This window comes from Desmodus rotundus, chromosome 7, assembly GCF_022682495.2.
Source record: "Desmodus rotundus isolate HL8 chromosome 7, HLdesRot8A.1, whole genome shotgun sequence".
NCBI lineage: Eukaryota > Metazoa > Chordata > Mammalia > Chiroptera > Phyllostomidae > Desmodus > Desmodus rotundus.
The window spans coordinates 134,776,709-134,795,636 of NC_071393.1; the positions used below are offsets into that span (position 1 = coordinate 134,776,709).

At 40.6% G+C, this 18,928-nt stretch overlaps 2 non-coding genes and 4 pseudogenes across 2 annotated transcripts; all 6 read left to right on the top strand.

Moving 5' to 3' along the window:
• The first annotated feature begins 5,228 nt into the window (after positions 1 to 5,228).
• LOC112312080 (small nucleolar RNA SNORD113/SNORD114 family) lies at positions 5,229 to 5,303 on the top strand (annotated as a pseudogene).
• Positions 5,304 to 12,688: 7,385 nt separating this feature from the next.
• On the top strand, positions 12,689 to 12,762 carry LOC112312077 (small nucleolar RNA SNORD113/SNORD114 family; annotated as a pseudogene).
• Positions 12,763 to 13,837: 1,075 nt separating this feature from the next.
• Positions 13,838 to 13,909, top strand: LOC112312079 (small nucleolar RNA SNORD113/SNORD114 family). The gene has a single exon (XR_002975528.1). It is a non-coding gene; the product is annotated as a small nucleolar RNA SNORD113/SNORD114 family (small nucleolar RNA).
• Positions 13,910 to 16,130: 2,221 nt separating this feature from the next.
• LOC112312072 (small nucleolar RNA SNORD113/SNORD114 family) lies at positions 16,131 to 16,205 on the top strand (annotated as a pseudogene).
• A 671-nt stretch (positions 16,206 to 16,876) lies between these two features.
• On the top strand, positions 16,877 to 16,945 carry LOC112312070 (small nucleolar RNA SNORD113/SNORD114 family). The gene has a single exon (XR_002975524.1). It is a non-coding gene; the product is annotated as a small nucleolar RNA SNORD113/SNORD114 family (small nucleolar RNA).
• Positions 16,946 to 17,827: 882 nt separating this feature from the next.
• Positions 17,828 to 17,902, top strand: LOC112312076 (small nucleolar RNA SNORD113/SNORD114 family; annotated as a pseudogene).
• The last annotated feature ends 1,026 nt before the right edge of the window (positions 17,903 to 18,928 follow it).

The window sequence follows — 18,928 nt, forward strand, 5'->3', positions numbered from 1 at the left end:
TACCTCCTGCTTTGTTCTTCTTTCTCAAGACTGCTATGGCTTGCAGTTTGGGTTGTTGATGGGTTGATCACGTGCTTTCTCAGAAAAAGTAAACGGATGTTTAAATTATTCACGAGTACAACAATAAATGAATAAATAAAACAATGAATGAACAAACACATACGTGTAGTAGGATCCAGCATGGACTGTTGGTGAAATTGTGCCATGAAAAAAGAATTTAAATTTATCCAGTCCTGCCTAAGTGACTTCCACTATTAGGGAAAATGTTCTATATTCTTACTAGGTAGGCGGAGAGCACCAAGGACCCTTGTGATAGTGATTTCATCTTGTTGTGCTGGGTGTCAGATACGTCAGCAAACGATATGCCCAGCCAGCGATTAACATGTGGTAGGAGTCAAGGTCATACAGGCTTACTGGTAGTCTTCGAAAAATTGAAGTGTAGACCCTTATACTCGTTTTAAATCTGCTCATATGCCACACAGTGGCTACATCATGCCTGACGTAATTATTCTCCATTGGTGAAAATCTTGGCCGTCGTTTCTGTGTGTTAAAAACTGTTGAGACAGATTTAAGTAATAGTGGAAGTTCAAAGTTCACGTTCTTGAGGTAGGGGGTGTTTATGGGTTTTAATACTTTCATAGAAAAATAAGTGGGTACATACTTAAAGAAAACAGGAAGCAACATTCAGTAACTGATTCGAGGACTGTATTATGAACAAAAACTAAGATTATTCCAATTCAACGGAAGCGAGCCTGCTAAGGAAAACGACATGGAGGGCATTTCCATCACTTTCCTAAGATTCCTGTTCCCTGTTGTTTGTGACCACATCGCTGCAGGGACCGAGGCTGTTGACACCGGGAGGGGCGCACATAAGAAGGTTGACAGTGTCAGGGGTCTTGTTCTGGCATAAGATGGCGGTTCATCGTCATTGTTGTACCACATGTAAAGGGGAAAAATTAAACCAGGATCGAGCATTGATCAGCAATGAGTACAGGATTTCTAAGAAGCAAGGACGTCAAGTATGTGTTGTGTGCCATGGTCTCCTATGGATCCTAGCGATTTCAAGGTTCTCACTGGGATATGAGGGATATCTATGTGTTATTGCTAGGGAATCAATTGTAGTGGTTATTCAGGGTCTTTTGGTTCCATACAGATTTTTGGATCATTTGTTCTAGGTCTGTAAAATACATCTTTGGTATTTTGATAAGAATTGCATTGCATCTATAGATTGCTTTGGGTAGCATGAACATTTTAACAATGTTGATTTTTTCTGTCCATGAGCATGGTGTATGCTTTTATTTATTTGTATCTTCTTCAGTTCCTTCTTCAGTGTCTTATAATCTTTCAAGTACAGGTCTTTTAACACCTCCTTGGTTAAATTTATTTCTAGGTATTTTTTGATGCAATTGTTAATGGGATTGTTTTCTTAGTTTCCCTTTCTGATAGTTCATTATTGGTAAATAAAAATAAAACCAATTTCTAGATATTTACTTTGTATCCTGGTACTTTGCTGAATTTATTGATTAATTCTGGTAGTCTCTTTATGAAATCTTTGGGGTTCTCTATATTCAGTATCATGTCACCTGGAAATAATGTTAGCTTCATTTATTCCTTTCTAATTTGGATGTCTTTTCTTTCTTCTTGTCTGATTGCTGTGGCTAGGACTTCCATACCATGTGGAATAAGAACGATGAAAGTAGACAACCCTACCTTGTTCTTGACCTTCAGGGAAATGCTTTCAGTTTTCCCCATGTTAGCTGTGGGTTTGTCTTATATGGTCTTTGTTATTTTGAGATACATTCCCTCTTTGCTGAGAGTTCTGTTACATGGGTGCTGGATTGTGTCAAAAGCTGTTTCTACCCCTAGACATGTGACCATATGATTTTTAGCTTTCATTTGGTCTATGTGGTGTATCAGAGTAATTGCTTTGTGCATACTGTACCAACCTTGCTTTCCAGGGATAGATTCCACTTGATCATGATGAGTGATCTATTAACATATTGCTGGATTCAGTTTGCTAATATTTTGTTGATGATTTTTGGATCTGTGTTCATCACAGATAATTGGCTTATAATTTTCTTGCTTTGTAGTATCTTTATGTGGTTTTGGGATTAGGATAATGCTGGCCTCATAAAATGAGCTTGGGAGTCCTCCCTCCTCTTGAATTTTTTGGAATAGTTTGAGAAGGAAAGGTCTTACTTCTTCTTTGAATGTTGAGTAACATTCACCCATGAAGCCATTCAGTCCAGGACTTTTGTTTGATGAAAGGTTTTTGACTTCTGCTTCAATTTTATTAGTTGTGATCAGTTCGGATTTTCTGTTTCTTCTTGATTCTTTTTGGGAGATCATGTGTTTCAAATAACTTATCTGTTTCTTCCAGATTGTCCAAATTTCTTGGCATGTGGTTGTATTAATATTTTCTTACAGTCCTTTGTGTTTCTGTGGTGTCAGTTGTTACCTCTCCTCTTTTATTTCTGATTTTATTTATTTGGGTCCTCTCTTTTTTTTCTTAGTGAGTCTGGGTAAAGGTCGATCAATCTTGTTTATCTTTTCAAAGAACCCACTCTTGGTTTCATTGATCTTTTGTATTTTTTTTGGACTCTATTTTTTAAAATTTCTGTTCTGATCTTAATTTCCCTTCTTCTACTCACTTTGGGCTTAAATGTAGATTGTTTATTTGCAATTTTTCCTCTTTCTTGAGGTAGGCCTGTAATGCTATGAATTTCCCTCTTAGGACTGCTTTTGCTTTGCCCCATAGATTTTGGGGTGTTGCATTCTCATTTTCATTTGATTCAAGGTATCATTTGATTTCTTTGTTGTTTCACTGTTAACCCATTCATTGTTTAGTAACACATTATTTAGTCTCCGTGTGTTTGTGTGTTTTTAATTTTTTTACTATAGATTGATTTTTAGTTTCATATAATTATGGTTAGAGAAGATTCTGATATAGTTTTTATTATTTCTTTGATTATGCTTACTTGAGATACAATTTGTTCTCTTTCTAGTTCAGTAAAGTAGAGACTTAGATTACTGATTTTTAACTAAAAAATTCGATATATTTAAGGCATACATACAGTGTTTTGACACATATACACAAGTGCATAATTACTGTAATCACGCTAATTCACGTTTCTGTCTCCTCATATGGCTTCTTTTTCTTCTTTCTTGTTGTTGTGATGGGAGCACCAGTAACCTACTCTCTTCGCCAATTGCCCATCTACAGTGTGATGTTATAACCGTGGTCATCGTGCTGCACGTTCCTGGAGCTCCAGGATGTGTTCATTCCGTGCAGCAGCGACATCATACCCTGCCACACATCCCATTCCCTCCCTCTGCTCGCTCACGATGGCCGTTCTGCTGTCTGCTACAGCGGAGTCTCGAGTTTCCAGTTCCACGTGTAAGTGAGATCGTGCAGCATTTTACTTTCTGTGTCTGGTTTTATCTCACTTAGCATAATGTCCGCCAGGTTCCTCTGTGTTGTTCCAAGTGACAGGATCTCTTTTTAGTGGCTGAGTAATATTCCACTATGTGTGTATGGCACACTTTCTTCATCCATTCATCTGTCAACTGACCCTTAGTTCCTCTTTTCTAATGTATGCACTTAATGCTATAACTCCCCCTCCAAGCACTGCTGGCACTGCATCCACTTTGTAAACAAAAGAAACAGGAAACATTCACAGCAACGGGTATGTGATTGAGTGTATATCTCGATGAATGAGAAGCAGTGATGGACACGTGTTGACGACGTGACATACAGGAAGTGTTGGGGTGGGCCGGATTATGTTCACTACCCACCACTGCCCCCCAAAATCGACTCACTTGTCTCTGTGATGAACAAGTTCCTGTTCGGGATTCATTTCTAGAGCGTTCGCCTTCACAGATATTGAAGTATTGCTATAATGAATGAATGAAGTCCTGTCAATTCTTTAAAATAAGGGAAAGCACAGACTAATAAGTACCACATCTTTATGAAACAATGATGATTATTAACTTGGATTTTCACTATTGATGTTTATAGAAACAAAAATTCCTGGCCTGCTCTCATTTTGAAAAGGGGCATGTAAATCGTTGCATTTAATAGTATTTCCGTCCTGGGTTACTGTCTGGTTTACCAATGTGATGTTTTCTATATGATGAGCATATGGCTAAATCATTTCGTAAGTAGTTAACTAAATGGATAAGTGAACAAATAAATGAAAATATAAAATAGAATAAAAAATGAGTCATCGAGAATGTGAAATAAGGATTTAAATATAACCAATTCTGCAAAAGTAAGGTCCATTAAAATGATCTTCTATTCTGTTAAAATTGTTAAACTATAAAGATTTTTTGATAGATATTGTTCTTATTCTAATGTAGATTCAACAGTGGCTATTATATTCCTTAAAAGTAAAAGTAAAGTACTGGACTAAGTAGAAAGAACTAAAGTTCATTATTACTTAGTTCCGTGTAACTAATCTACAATAACATATGAGTTAATTCTGCTTTGTCCTCCACAGCGTGACCACATTCTCACTACACCCGGACAGCAGACTCACTCTTTTTCTAAGAAACGCGATGTTGGCAGTTAGCTCTGTGGATAAAGACCCTAGTGAGTAAAACTCCAAGTTCCCATCCTTGGTTGGAATATTTTGTTCACAAGTGTTCAGTGGATTTTCAAAAGAATTGATGTGTATAAAAGACATAAAAAGTCCCCACATATGGGCCAGTGACAGGAATATGTTCTGAATCAAAAATTAGATTTAATCTAATTTGGGACAACCGAGGGAATTAAAAAAAGTAGTGATCACTTCATTTGTTTTTCAGAACAACTTAATACTACATTCATTTCCTCCACTAATGGCTTAAACACTGGTGTGTTTGTAGAGCACTGGCTGATGCCCGTGCGCGTGGCGGCCCAGAGCCGAGGGGACATTGTGTCTGAGAAGGGATCAGCGGCGGTGGTTTCCCCACCTCTCACTGAAGCATCTTTCAAACATGGGCTAATTAAACCACAGAAAGCCGCCGAAGCACCGATGGCGAACGTGGGCTCGGTCCGGAGCGTGGGTTTGATTGATCATACAAGCTCTCTGGGGTCCGCCAGACAATCAGATCTAGTCTCTTTATTTATGGGGAAAGAATCAGTAATGAGAACATCTTGTTCCTGGCATTTTGTGATTTCATTGTGATTCATGGATCAATGAATAAATAAATAAATAAGGGAAAGCATAAAGAAAGAAAAACACGCCTGGACCAGTGATGAGTACCATGGGGTATCTGAAACAGGAGTTTTGATTAAACCCACACGCAACTCTGAGGTCCACATCATCCTCCCCTGTGTGGGAGATGAGCCCACGCTCTGTTGTTCTGGGCTTTTGTGATTCTTTGGAATGCATTTAATTTTTATTATCATACTGACCTCAAATTAAGTAAAATGTGTTCATAAATGAAAAAAAAAGAGGACAGGTCATTCACCTATTAATAAGGAATTTAATGGAACATGGATTATTACTAAAAGTTGGCCGAGGCTCGACTTCCACAAAATTAATAGCACAGGCCCTTCCTGCCGGGAAGAGGAGCCGGCCGTGTGTGCAGCAGCAGCCTGCGTCCTGCTCTCTGCCGGCGGCGGGCCGCTGCGTGTGTTGTTACGGCAATGGAGACGCGTGCACTCATCTGAGTAGCTGGTGAATTCACCATGGACGTGAACGTGAACGCCAAGCAGAGACCAGTGATGAGAAATGTTCTACACGACAGCCCTCACGCTGTCTTTCCTGCTGATTTTAATGAAAACGCTGAGCCAGGAGCAAGTCTGTTCCTCCACACGGCCATGTACCGTGTTTTTGTCTGGGAAATGAGGTCACAGGCCACAGAGACTGATGTCTCTGTTGAAGAGAGAGGAAGTATAATTTTATATCTCAGTCTACTGTGAAACACTCGGCAAACCACTGACCACTTAGGAACAGGCATTTTGATGGCAGGATGCTGGTTCATCTTGTTCCCCGGTAACACATATTCTAGGGAAAATGCTGGGCCCTTCTGTGCTTTGAAAGGTGCACCTGGGCCTTTCCAAGTTGTCATAATTTGATTCTGGGTTGGTGTTTAACCATTTTGGGTCTTCTTTAGGAAAATGAGGACATGGTATTTTTATTCCCTGATTAAGAAAATAAATCAGTGAATGAGCCAATAAATACGTAGACTGGAGGGTGGATGAGATTGTATTGTGAAACAAATTAAATGTGTTCAATTCTGTACAAATAAATCCAACTGAAATGTGATCTTGCTCCCTATGTACAGATTTCGTACTGAGCAATGGTGCTCATAGCACTTCATAGTAAAACTTAAGTGTGAATAAATAAAAGGATTCTTACGGCCATTCTTGGGAACATGATGAGCATGTTGAACGGGCAGGGTTTATGATGAATCTAGTCTTTCTGACAAATTTCAATTTAAAAAGTCTCTGTCATGAGTTTTAAATAGAGGCTACTTTTTCCTTTGTAGAATGAGCATCCGCCCCCACCCGATGTAATCGTTCTTGCGTCGTGAGGACCCTGCCTGCACTTCCGGGACAGAGGAGCACAGAGACCGCTGTGAGTCAATATCACTTCTACGCTTGGATGGGGGTTACGCATGGCTGCCCACAAAATTATTTCAGTAAAATAAACAGCTCAACAATATAGGGAATTAAGGAATAGCAATCATGAGCCCATGGTTCATTGTGTTATGACTAAAATTTAGAATTATTTTGATTCAGCGCAACTAAGGAGCCTCGGGGGAGTGCTGGGGGGTGCCACACGTTTCCAAAGCAGCTTAACTTCCCACTCAGTGTTCCTGTCCCCTTTGCCCAATGTATTCCTTCCCCGACACTGGTCTCAGCTGTTAACTCTGAGGCTACTGTCCCTTTGAAGATGGCAGATGCCAGTTTTGTCACTTGTGGGCTACGAGGACAGGTCTGTGGTTCCTGAGCACAGCGACTTTACTGTGCAGACAGACGTGGTGAGGGGAGAGAGGGGCAGTGTCCTGAGTAAGGGACCAGCAGGAAGGACGGTGCTGATTAACCCCAGTGCGTGAAGCCTGTTCGCTGTGCACAGTAACTGAGACTCTGTGAACAAGAGCCAGGAATGGGTCTGGGTTGCAGTTCAGGCTCTTGTCCTCAGTTTTTGGTGTGTCATTAGAGTTTTATTGATTACATAATTACTATCCATGAGTCCGTGAATGAATTGATCTGTTCCAAAAGGCATAAACGAGGGAAGCCATAGAAAGCCACGCCTGGATCGATGATGAGTATTGGTGGCGGTATCTGAACCCACACACGCCTCTGATTAAGCCCTCTGTGTGAGTCTTGAGGTCCATCACGGAGGGAGAGCTAGTCAATCTGCCCGCAGAAATCAGTGAAGAGGAGGAGTTAGGAAAATTCAATAAACTTGTTTCTGGGCTTTTGTGGCTCATGGGTATAGACTGTATTATTTCAGGTGAATCGATGCATGAGTGAATACAGAAATGTATACATGAAAGGCCACGAGGCTTGTTCTTGGAACAATTAGGAGAGGCCAATCAAACAACTATGAATGTGAATATAATTCTGAAGTAAAACGAACAGGTTTAGTCTGTAACCCTCCTTCATAGAGAGCGTATTAGCATCTGTAATTAAGAGGCAGTGTTTTGAGATTTTGGAGCTTGCTCGATAATTTTTTTATGTTAAGAAAAGAGAAAGTGTTTGTGTCAGTAATCCATTAAATACTGAAACCAACTTTTTAATAGATGTTCGTATAGGTGGAGATTTGTAGTCATTATAGATCTTTACCTTGGGCTAGTGGTGGGCTTTTTTATATTTTTAAAAGCTAAAAATCAATACTGGATGAATAAAAAAATTTCATTTGACCCAAAGTTTATTGTTATCTAGATTTGCCTGACAGCCTTTAAAAAAGTGTAAATCTAGTCTAAACCTGCTTTTCCCACCGCAGAGGGAACCGAGGACAGCTGAATCGTCATTGTGAGCAGGGAGCGTAAAGACTAATAATATAAGTCCCTTAGTTTACATTCTTTGTTTGGAGTGTTTGTTCGTGGATGTTATCCTCAGAATTCTAAAGTAATCATTCTGTGCTCCATACATTAAACACTCCAAGTGTGGGCCAGTGATGGGAATGTGTTCTAAACCAAAAATTATGTTTAATCTAAATCAGCACAGCTGACGCGATTTTAGAAGATGACAGAAGTCATTGAATTCATCGTCAGGGCAGTTCAATACAGCCGCAGCTGACGGAAGTGCTCTCCGCTGCCCGGAGTTGGCAGGAAACTCTTCGGGGGCGGTGACTGCAAAGGACAGTTCTATTATTTTTCACTGAAATGTCTTTGACATATGGACACACACTAAATAAAAGGAGGCCACACAGGAAGAACACGCAACGCAAGGGAGTGGCTGCGTCCACGCGTGCAGCTTGGGTGCCATCATGCAGTTTATTAGCGTGTGGGGCAGGAGCCTAAAATTCAAGCATCCTGTTTGGGAATTTTGCAATTGTATTATTATTTGTGAATCAGAAAATTAGTCAATCCAGTTAAAAAAATTCCCAGCATGGACCCCTGAGCAATGTCATGGGGTTTCTGAAGCAAGAATTTTGATTAAATGAACTTGAACTCTGGGGTCCATCCCAGTGAAACACCTCATGGTCCTCTAACGAGCCTACAGGACCTTACTCTTGGGCTCTGTGGCTTGGGGTATGAATTGCATCATTATAGTGAAATTATTCTGCAAATAAAGACATATGTCAATGAATGAAAAGTAAGAGAGATATGTGCACTTCTAAGGCTTTTAATGAAAATGGAAAATTATTAAGACAATGTTGAGAGTCTCAAACCCAATGAATTACTGGTCAAGGCTCTTATCACCTGAGGGAGGAGCATGCGGTCATGGGTTCAGGGTCAGTGTTTCGGTTCCGTGTTGGGGCAGCTTGCCAGCTGGTCATGTTGTGAAGGAGGGGGAAATACATTTACATAAATAGTTGGTTGCGTAAACTGTGTAAGTGAGTGGGAGAACATGGAGCGGTGATGAGACTGTTCTATACAAACACAGTCGTGATTAATGCCGTCGTTTAATGCGGTTTTGTGTAAGCAAACATACGTTAAGGGAACCAGTTTGCTGTTCTTTGGGCTGATGACATCAGGACCTATGTAAATATTATTCAAGGTACTTAGCCCGTGTGGGTGGGCTCGCATACATTGAGGTATAATTCTACGGGAACAAATATATACATTTATACTTCAGGCAGCTAGCAATACCTCAATGGGAGCACGCAGTCGGGCGTAAACAGCACGATTCATCGTGTTCTACGCGACTGCTGTCCACAGGAAGACAAGGAGTGTTAGGCTTTTCCAACGGTGCAGATAGGCATTGGCAAATAATGGTGTTTCAGGTTTGTTTTGATGGTTGTTTATAGTTTTTGGAATTCTTCTAAAAAATGAAGGGATGGTCTTTTTGCCCCAGAGTAATTAAGTAAAGAAGTGAATGAATAAGCGTATTAAGCACAGTTTGGCTTGGACTGTCGGTGAGAGTGTGCCGTGAACTGAATCTCCCGTGTTTCCCCCACAAAGCGCAGCGGGAAACAGGACCTTAGCAGACGCACCCGTGGGGGCGGCAGGTGCAGGCACACATCCCTGATGATCATAGTTATTTTTGTTCATTTCTCGATTCACTGGTGCTCATCGTTGTTTAAAATACAAAATCACACGTGTTCATGAATGGGAGGTAGTGCTCTGTCGTTCCAAATGCTGAGAGCTGGATGTACGGCTTATGGTTGCTTGATGATTGATTATGTAAAATAGCTACGTGAAGACCCACTCTTTTTAAAATTTGTTTTGTACTCCTCAGAATGAACACACTGTCAGATTTGATTATTGTCTCAAGGCGATGATCTTGCTTTGTACCTCTTTGGGGGCGTGGCCGTCCACTGAGTGTTCCGGAGCGAGGAATGGTTACACGCACGAGCAGATCAGGGGTGGTCACGCCCTGACCACTGATTGGAATGTGCTGTGAATTCAGAATGATGATGAACCCACTTCAGCATCGCTGAATTCATTGGAACACCAGGATGAAAGGCATCTCAGTCACTTTCAGAATATCTTAATATTCCCCTTTACTTTGGTACCACAGCGGACTGAAACTCTTCTCTATCACCCTGTGGTAGATGATAAACCTGTTGGGGGTGCGACCATGAAAAAATGGAAAATTTTTTACGTTTGTGTAAAATGCTAGTTCATTGTACCAACTTGCAAACACGGGTGTTTTTGAAAGAGGCCCAAGCAGGGACCAGTTGACTGACACAGGATGGGGGGCGCGGTGCGCTGAGGGCTAGCGTTTGGGTCTGTGGGAAGTTAAGTTTCATAGACACGCTCATGCCTTCAAGGGTCTTGGTTCTATTTTCCTAATTCGTGGACATTGGTTATATTATTATTATTAATGACCCAATGAATAAGTTGAGAGCAGTATATGCAAGGAAAGCACAGAATACCACGTCTGGACCAATGGTGAGTGTGCGTGGGGCACCCAACACAGTCCTTTGATCAGACCCGGTCTGTGACTCTGAGACCCACTGCATCAACGGGAAGTGGGCGGACAGAGGGGCGAGGCAAATGCAAGGGCGTGTTCTTGATCTTCTGTTGTTCGAACATGGATTCTATTATTATAAGTAAATCAGTGTGTGAATAAAGTATAAATAAAGAGGAGGGCTACACCTCATCTAGGAGCTGATGAACTAAGGGTCAGTGTTAACACATTTCTGAAATTCTGGGTTCAAATGGAGTAGACTGGAGGCTGCTCCTCCGTAGGGAGCCTGCAGATGGATTCGAATACCAATGTTGCTCTTCTGTGTTGTGGTGAGTTTCCTGGTGCTTGTCTCTTCTGTAAAAGGGACAAAAGGTAACAGGATTTCCTAATAATCAATAATACTATAATAAAATATAATAAACTCAATAACAACATAACAAATCATGATAAACACATTAGTATAAAACTTTTAGTATATAATCATTTAATAGAGTCAATAATAAAAATGAAATACAAATGATTAGATAGATACTAAAATGTAAAAATGGTCTAGTTATGAACACTGAAAATGTAAGTATAATGAAGAGTAATTACCAATGCTCTTATGTTCACTGATTTTTACTTAAAAAGAAAAATGTAAATGCATTTTATTGAGTTCTGTGAGTAATAAACAGATGGATAGATTTAGCTCCACTCAGTGTCCTTAGGGCTCACAAATATTGGTGCTATTATTAACAGTGAGTTAAAGAATAATTTCACATCTGAATCCATTATTTCAGAAAGCGTAAGCCACGGGGCAGTGAGAAGCATGTGTGATGTGTGCAGGGGCGTGGGCGATCCTGTCCCAACCTCTTGAAGCCGCTTCCGTGGAAAAGACGCAGGCCTCACTCTCTAAATGCAGCTTGCCATTAACATTTAAATTCAAATTAATTAAAAGTGAAAAGTCAGTTTCCCGTGAACACGAGCCACAGTTTGAGCCACAGTTTAGCGGTGTGGCGTGAGTGGCCACCACAGCGGGCAGTGCGCCTAAGGAGCGTTCTCGTCCCTGCAGGAAGTTCCGTCAGTGCAGGCAGTGCTGAGGCGGGAAGCTTAATGTAACACTGCTTAGTTTGGGGTAGCAAATGGCTCTACCGTTCTGTGTGTTCTTTAGGGAAAAAGTTATTAAAGAAATGCATAAATAAGTTAACCAATAAACAGGTGAAATTAAGCCCAGTGTGGCCCCTTGGTCAGGTCGTTGGGTGACACAGTCTCATTTTGTGAACTTTTTCCCCATTAAAAAGTGATGTGTTTTTGCTGCTTGGTGGGGGTGTGTAGGCAGGTATTGGCTGTAGACTGAAAGGTCTTCATTATGTTGTTTCCCACTAAGTATTAAGTCAGAGGGGAAAAGGAAACAGCTGTGGGATTGACAATGAACAGGTGACACAACCTGATGTTTAGGATTAATCTAGGAATGGACGACTGACTTCTATTTAAAAATCTGAACTTACGCTCTCCATTCTTTTACAAACCCGCCTTTGGACACACCGCGAATGAACATGCCGCGTTGGATTCAGTCCTCGTCCAGTGATGGAGGTCTTGGGCAAGGAGCCACGTAAGTGACAAAGTTTCTGTCCCTGGTGTGGTTTGGTCACGTGTGGTCACTGGCAATGCCACAAAGGCGATAGAAATGAAGGCCAAGAATACCAAGTATGGAACAAAGATAGGAATGTGGTATGTGGGTCTAGAAGCAGAATTGCTTTTCAGCACAACTCAAATCCATTCTTTTCAAACGATGGAGGGCGTTTAATTCATGTCCGCAACTGTTCGCTGCTCCCCATTGCTTCTGGCCCACATCGCTGCAAGCACTTCCGCGCTGGTAGAAGCCCAGGCTGTTAACCGTCAGAGGAAGCCCTTAGAATGGGGAACACGTCTGGGTCCTACCTGTGTGCCACCACTGTGGTTTTGGGTGGCCTGTGACGCTGGGTTTTAAATTGGCCAAATCACATGGCCATGGCCTGAACCATGGGCCACTTTGAGTGGTGGTCGAGTACGGAGCAAGGTTTGCACTGAGACCGGTCTCCACGCTCTGTGACAAGGCAGTTCGCAGTCACAGCAAGGGTCTCCTTGTCCTTGGGACTTTGTGAGCCACAGGGAAGTGAAGGTGTGAATGGATAAGAAACACAGGGCCAAGCCCGGACCAATGATGAGATTGGAGGGTGTCTGAATCAAAAGTATTGATTAAAGTCATCTGGAAGTCTGAGGTCCGTTGACTATGAAGTAGCCTCCTTTTTTCCTTCATGGAAATGAGCTCACAGCAGGAGTTGGGAGTATCCGGGTGTGTTGATGGTGGGCGCCCGCACTTTATGGGTAAAGGCTGAATTTTTCCGTGATCAATGTGAGCCTTGAGTCCACTGTGTGACTCACGTAGAGCCGTACAACCACCGTCGCTGCGCCAGTGCGGATGGGAGCGTTCGTTACTTTGAACACTGGCTTTTGTCTGACTCCGCAGATGGAAGGCCGTGGTCGGCGCGACCAGTCTGCTGGCGGAGGCCTTGGCTGCTGGGGTAAGACAACCAAAGACTAAAGTAGACTGTAGTCAAAAGATCTCGTCAGTTGGGGTGTGATTTTCCGTGTTCATTGTGTTATTTAAATGAACCCATGCACAGACCGGTAATACGAATGTGTTAGGAAGCAAAGATGGTGGTTAATCCAATTCAGTACAGTTCTGGTTAAAACTGAGGTGCAGGACATGTTGTTCATTTTCAAAGCTGATTAATAATTCTTGTTAGTTTGGCACTGCATTTGATTTAAACAGTTTATTCAGTAATAAAGTGGGGGGCTGCGCTGTGCAATGTGGTTGCACCTAGCCACATGGGGTTTTTCAATTTAAAATAAATCAAGTCAAGTGAATGTTAAATTTAGCTCCTCAGGTGAGGAGCTGCACTTCGAAGTCCTTACCTATAGGACATGTGGTTATTGGAGGCCGTGTTGGGGAGCCTGGTTACAGCAAATTCATATTATCACACCAAGCTCTGCTGGCCTGCTCCTCGCTGAGGGAGGAGTCCAGCGGCGATGCAAGGCAGCGGGAATAGGACGCGTGTGAAGCAGGATGGGAACTGACCCGTCCATGGCCTCACTGATGGCTGCTGTAGAAAGAGCCTAGTCTATTGAGAAAAGAGACAGTTTATGGGGAAAGAGCCTATAAATGGACCTTGGTCATATTCAAGGATCGTGTTCTTGGCTTTCATAACAAAAATTATGAATATTGATTTTATTACTGTTAGTGGATCAATGAATAGATCAAGAAACCAAGGTATAAATGAAGAAGAAGGTTGCTGAGCCTGGATCAATGATGAGTACCCTGGGGTGTCTGAAATCGAGGATTTTGATTAAACCCTTAACTCTGAGGTCCACTGCCAACAAATCCCTCTTTGTGAGCTATATGGCACGTACGCTTCTACCAGGAATTATGAATACGCAGGAGTTTGTTTTGTGTTTACACTAAATCAGTGAGTGAATAAATAAACATATGAATGAATAAAGACAACATGGGCTATTCCTGGTTCAAATATGGCGTATGTAATATAAAAATCACTGTTAGTACATTTCTGAAGCACTGAGTGCCGGTTAAAGAAATAAGTTGATTAAAGCTGACTCTTTTGAGTAAAGAGCATTTAGATAAATGCATGGAAGAGCCCATGTTATTTTTCTGGGTTGGGTTGTTGGGTTTTTTTTTTTTCAGAGAAGAGCAAAAATCAACTTAAATTAATTATTGATTAAATAAATGCACAATTGAGATAGGACTTACACTTGGACCTATGTTGAATGGGTCACATGATCAGTTGTGATTAATGGAATGATCTTCACTATTTTTTAATTTAAATAGAACAAGAAAAGATTATCTGATCATTTTTTCTGTGCCTAATGCACATATGGACGGGCATTAATATTGTCCTGTTTCTGTGGAGTCATAAATGTTAATATTATTAACGTATAAAAGAATAAGTTAATATTTTAATCAATTATTTGGAAGAAGACAAAGCATGGGCCTCCGAGGAGCATAAGCTCTGAAGCAGGGAGAGTGATTAATACGGCTGTACACAGTTGCTCTCCAGGCGAATACAGCAGACCTAAGCTCTCAGTTTTGCAGTGGTGGGTAGAGTTAGAGAGAATCTCTTTTTTTGACTTGTTGGGGTGATTTCTTTAAAGATGGAAGGTAAAGGCACACACACACACACAGAGGTCGCACTAGCATAGACCACCGCAGAGAAGATGCTCAAATCTAGAACTCAGATCAACCTCATTCGTTCCGGGCGAGATTCACTTAGAAAGAAGACAATAGTGCTTACCTTCCTGGGCAGAGGACGTAGAAATAGACACGTCTAATGCTCATGGTTCTTATTTTGTGGGTTGTTGTTTTCCAAGGTGTTCATTGTATCAGTTAAGTTTAATAGTTGAATCAATCAATAAGTCACTCAGAGGTTTAATATATAACAAGCACTGAGGTTTATTCGTAATCAGTTACTGTTGACTTAGGTCAGTTTTAAAAATCTGAATCTAGGCTGATCTCTCTAACATATTTTATATTTGCTTTGTCCTTTACAGAACGGACAGAATGATTCAGTGCAAGGACCATAGAAACTTAAGTAAGTAACAGCCAGAGGAATTGCTTCATGCGTGTTAACTCTTATCGAAAGGGCATAAATAGCTGCATCTACAAATAAAATGAGTGGAGGTCATGCGTGGGCCAGTTCAGCACATCTGTGGTCAGTTAAGGAGAAAAAAGCAAGACCATTCATTCATTTGTACAGTTTATTAGTCCATTAATTAATGTAAAATGTAAACGGATTCTATTATTATAAATGGGAAGAATAATACAAATATATAAATAAATAGGGTGAAACATTGTCTAATTATGAAAATATATGATGTGGCCTGAAATACTATTAATATATATTAAAAACACCAAAGTCCATTAAGAAATAAATGTCTTAAAGATATTCCCTCTTTAACTGAGGAATGGTGCACGCACTACAAATAATAGTCCGTATTCTTGTTGGTCAGCGCCGTCTTCAACGTTGTTATCTCAAGAAAAACATGCACAATTTAGTACACACTTAAATGGCTAACGAAGTGATAGGAGGAGTTCAGGATAAATGGAGAGGATATGCCAGTCTTTTCATTTGTCCTTTGTTCTGTCGTATTGTCTCTGAAGGAGCGCTCCCGGTGGACTGAAGCATCCTCTGTGGTCACGAGCTCTGTGTTATGCTCCGTGCGTGAGGGGCACGGAGACCAGGTGAGTGTGGTCGGTCTTTGCCTTGGCTCAGGTAGTTGTTAAAGGATATTCACTGTATTGTTAAAAGAATCCAAGAAGGCTACCCATGGCCCAGTGATTAATATGACATTGTCATTATGTCATATTAACATATGACATATGAACATTGTGTTGATTAGTCCATATTGTCAGAAATAGGAATGATTAATAAAAGATACAATCAAGGCAACAGATGATCACATAGCTAGCTATTGAGGCTACTTCAAGATCTTGCTTTTAAGTTTTTGAGATTCAGTCATTTAGTTATTAGTGAATTGATGAATTGATCAGTAAATTAATGGAGAAGAAGAGAGCCAGTCCTGGACCAATGATGACAACTGGTGGCGTAGGAGTCATGGATGATGAATGCTATGTGTCGGGAACGCTGAGGTCCAACACCGGAGAAATTTAGTCCGTACCCTCTGTTGGAAAGGGCCATAGTGACAGATGCTAGTAACGGGAGCAGGTTATGCTCTTGGTTGATGTGGTCCCGGATCAGGATTCGATTAGCGTAGATAGATCAGCGAGAGCTATAAACACACCTAAGTAAATAAGTACCAGTGAGTGTGAGCCATTGTAAATGAGGTAAATGCATGAACATTTAAGTGAGGAAATTGAACGCGTAAAGCGAAGTGAGTGCAGAGTCTGAGTTTTTTTTCTCCCGTGTTTTGAACTTCTCAGAAAGGAGGCACTGGAGCTGAGAAAAGGGGTTCTCCATGTTCACGAGATGTCTGCTTGTCTCCGTTCGGTGCATAGAAACAAATGTGAGTTTTACGGGTGTGTACTCTGCATTTGCAAAGTGTGACCAAAGAAAGCCGACTGTGGTCCACTGGCAAATGTGGACTCGACATGTAACGTTGTATTTATTAATCCCTATATGAAGCTTGGAGAGTGATTAATGACAGAGCTATTTTGGTGAAGGAAATGATTCTATAGGGAGATGTAGGACTATCTAAGGCTCATGGTCTAGCTTTTGTTGAGCTTTGTAGTTAATTTTATTATAATCAGATAAATTGATGAATTAATAAAGAAACATAAATGGGAGTGGATAAAAAAAATGCCGAGCTTGGACCAATGATGACTACTGGTGGCGTATGAGTCATTGATGATGAATACTCTGGAACTCTGAGGTCCAACCTACAAAGGATTCTAATTTATTATCCAAGTTAGCAGTAATTTTATAGATAGGTTTAGAATGTTATAAGGATCTAGTTTATGGATTGTTATTCTATGATAATAAATGAATAAAAATCAATTATAAATAAAGATGAAGAAGGTGAAGCATCATCCAATTATGATAAAAATGTAAGACAAGAGATAATAAATATTGAAAGACTAAGTCACTACAGAAATACATGGATCAAAGGCATCACCTTTAACTAAGGATGTTATCGATAATATAAAAGATGACTAATATTCTTGTTTGGTGTTAATGGAAAGTTTAATGTTTGTTAAGAGTAAATCAAATCTGTATTACCGCACATTACTATCTAACTTAATCACCAAATAATGAAATGTAGAGCAAGGACCACAACAGAGAATGTCTCAATCACGTTGTCATCTACTCTGCTTCCCACGTTTTAGAGCGGACACGCCCAAGCTGAGTTCCGCACTGCGCCTGGGTCAGCGGTCTCTGTGCCGACCTGCAGGAGCGTGGCATCCAGCGTAGCATCCAGTGTGAGTCATCGTCAGAGTCCTCACCTTTCCTGGTTTGTTTAGGGGATTAGATACATATTTAAAAAAAAATACTCAGCATAGGCAAAAACAACCACCATGTCCCAATGATGAAGTTTGAAATGCATGAAATATTGTGTAGACTAATCTATATATCTTTGGAATAAGGAGGACGATTAATAAACTTCAGTTAACCAACTGTTCTAAAGAACAATGGTAAAGATTCTAAGGCCCTGGTCCGTGAGCTTCTGTGACTCGCAGATAAGTGGTTAAGTGTCAGTAGGGGGTAGATGGTTAGTGTGTGAACTAGCGCAGCGGAGGACAAGGAAGAAGAGGCCCGAACCTGGACCAGTGATGATGACAGATGGCGCACGAGTCCTATACGGTGACTGCTCTGTGTCTGGAAGTCTGAGGTCCATGTGGAAGGAATCTAGTCTGTTTTCCCTAGTGCAAGTGATCCTGTTGTTCCTGTAATTTCGGATTTATGAATTTTTATATTATTAGTGTACATGAATCACTAATAGAACCATAAACAAACATATAACGAAATACACAAGGACGCAGCCTTATCACCTGTGAATATATGGGGTGAGGCATGAAATGCTATTACTATAAACTGCAGAAACGGATGTTTGGAAATAAATGGACCAAGGGCATCACCTCCTTCTCTAAGGAATCATATCATTATATTTATATTTATACTTATGCATATGTATAAGTTATGAAATACAGTAGTACCTTTATGGCTGAGTAAATGAAATAAGGGGAGGGGAAGGAGCAGTTGAGAGAAAGTCTCACTCTTGTTATCGCCCGGTCTGTTCTGCCTCCTCAGAACGCAGGTGCCGGAGCGGGCTGGCTCGTCGCCCGTGGTCGCGCACTCTGTGGGTGCCTCTTTGGGCGGTGAGCGTAGAGACCGATGTGAGTAAAACATTGAAAAAATTTCATGTCTTTTTTTCTCAAATATTCACTGCATCATTAAGAGTATGAAATAAAATATAATCCAAGATGCCAACTATCATGAATGATACGTATGGGATTGGTCTAAACTATTACCTGTATAAATTCATATATGAAACATTGATGATAATTAATTAAAGAGATATATCAATGTGGCAGATGATTTTATATGCAGATGTAGAATATTCATTGCTCTTATTCTTGTTTTTTATGAATCATACAGTTTTAAAAATTAATACTGGTGAACAAACGAATTAATTGAACTTATGCAGATGTGAATGATGGAAAAGATGAACATATATTGACAAATACCGGTTTATTAAGTTGTCTTAGATTGGGTCATTTGTTTAAACGTATTCATCAAATTATTAAAAAATATTAAACATAAAAAAGTTAACTGTGACCCAGTGATAAGTGACATGAAACACTATGTTGATTAGTCAGTAACATGAGGGAGAATCAGTTCGCACGGGAAATGATTCTATAGA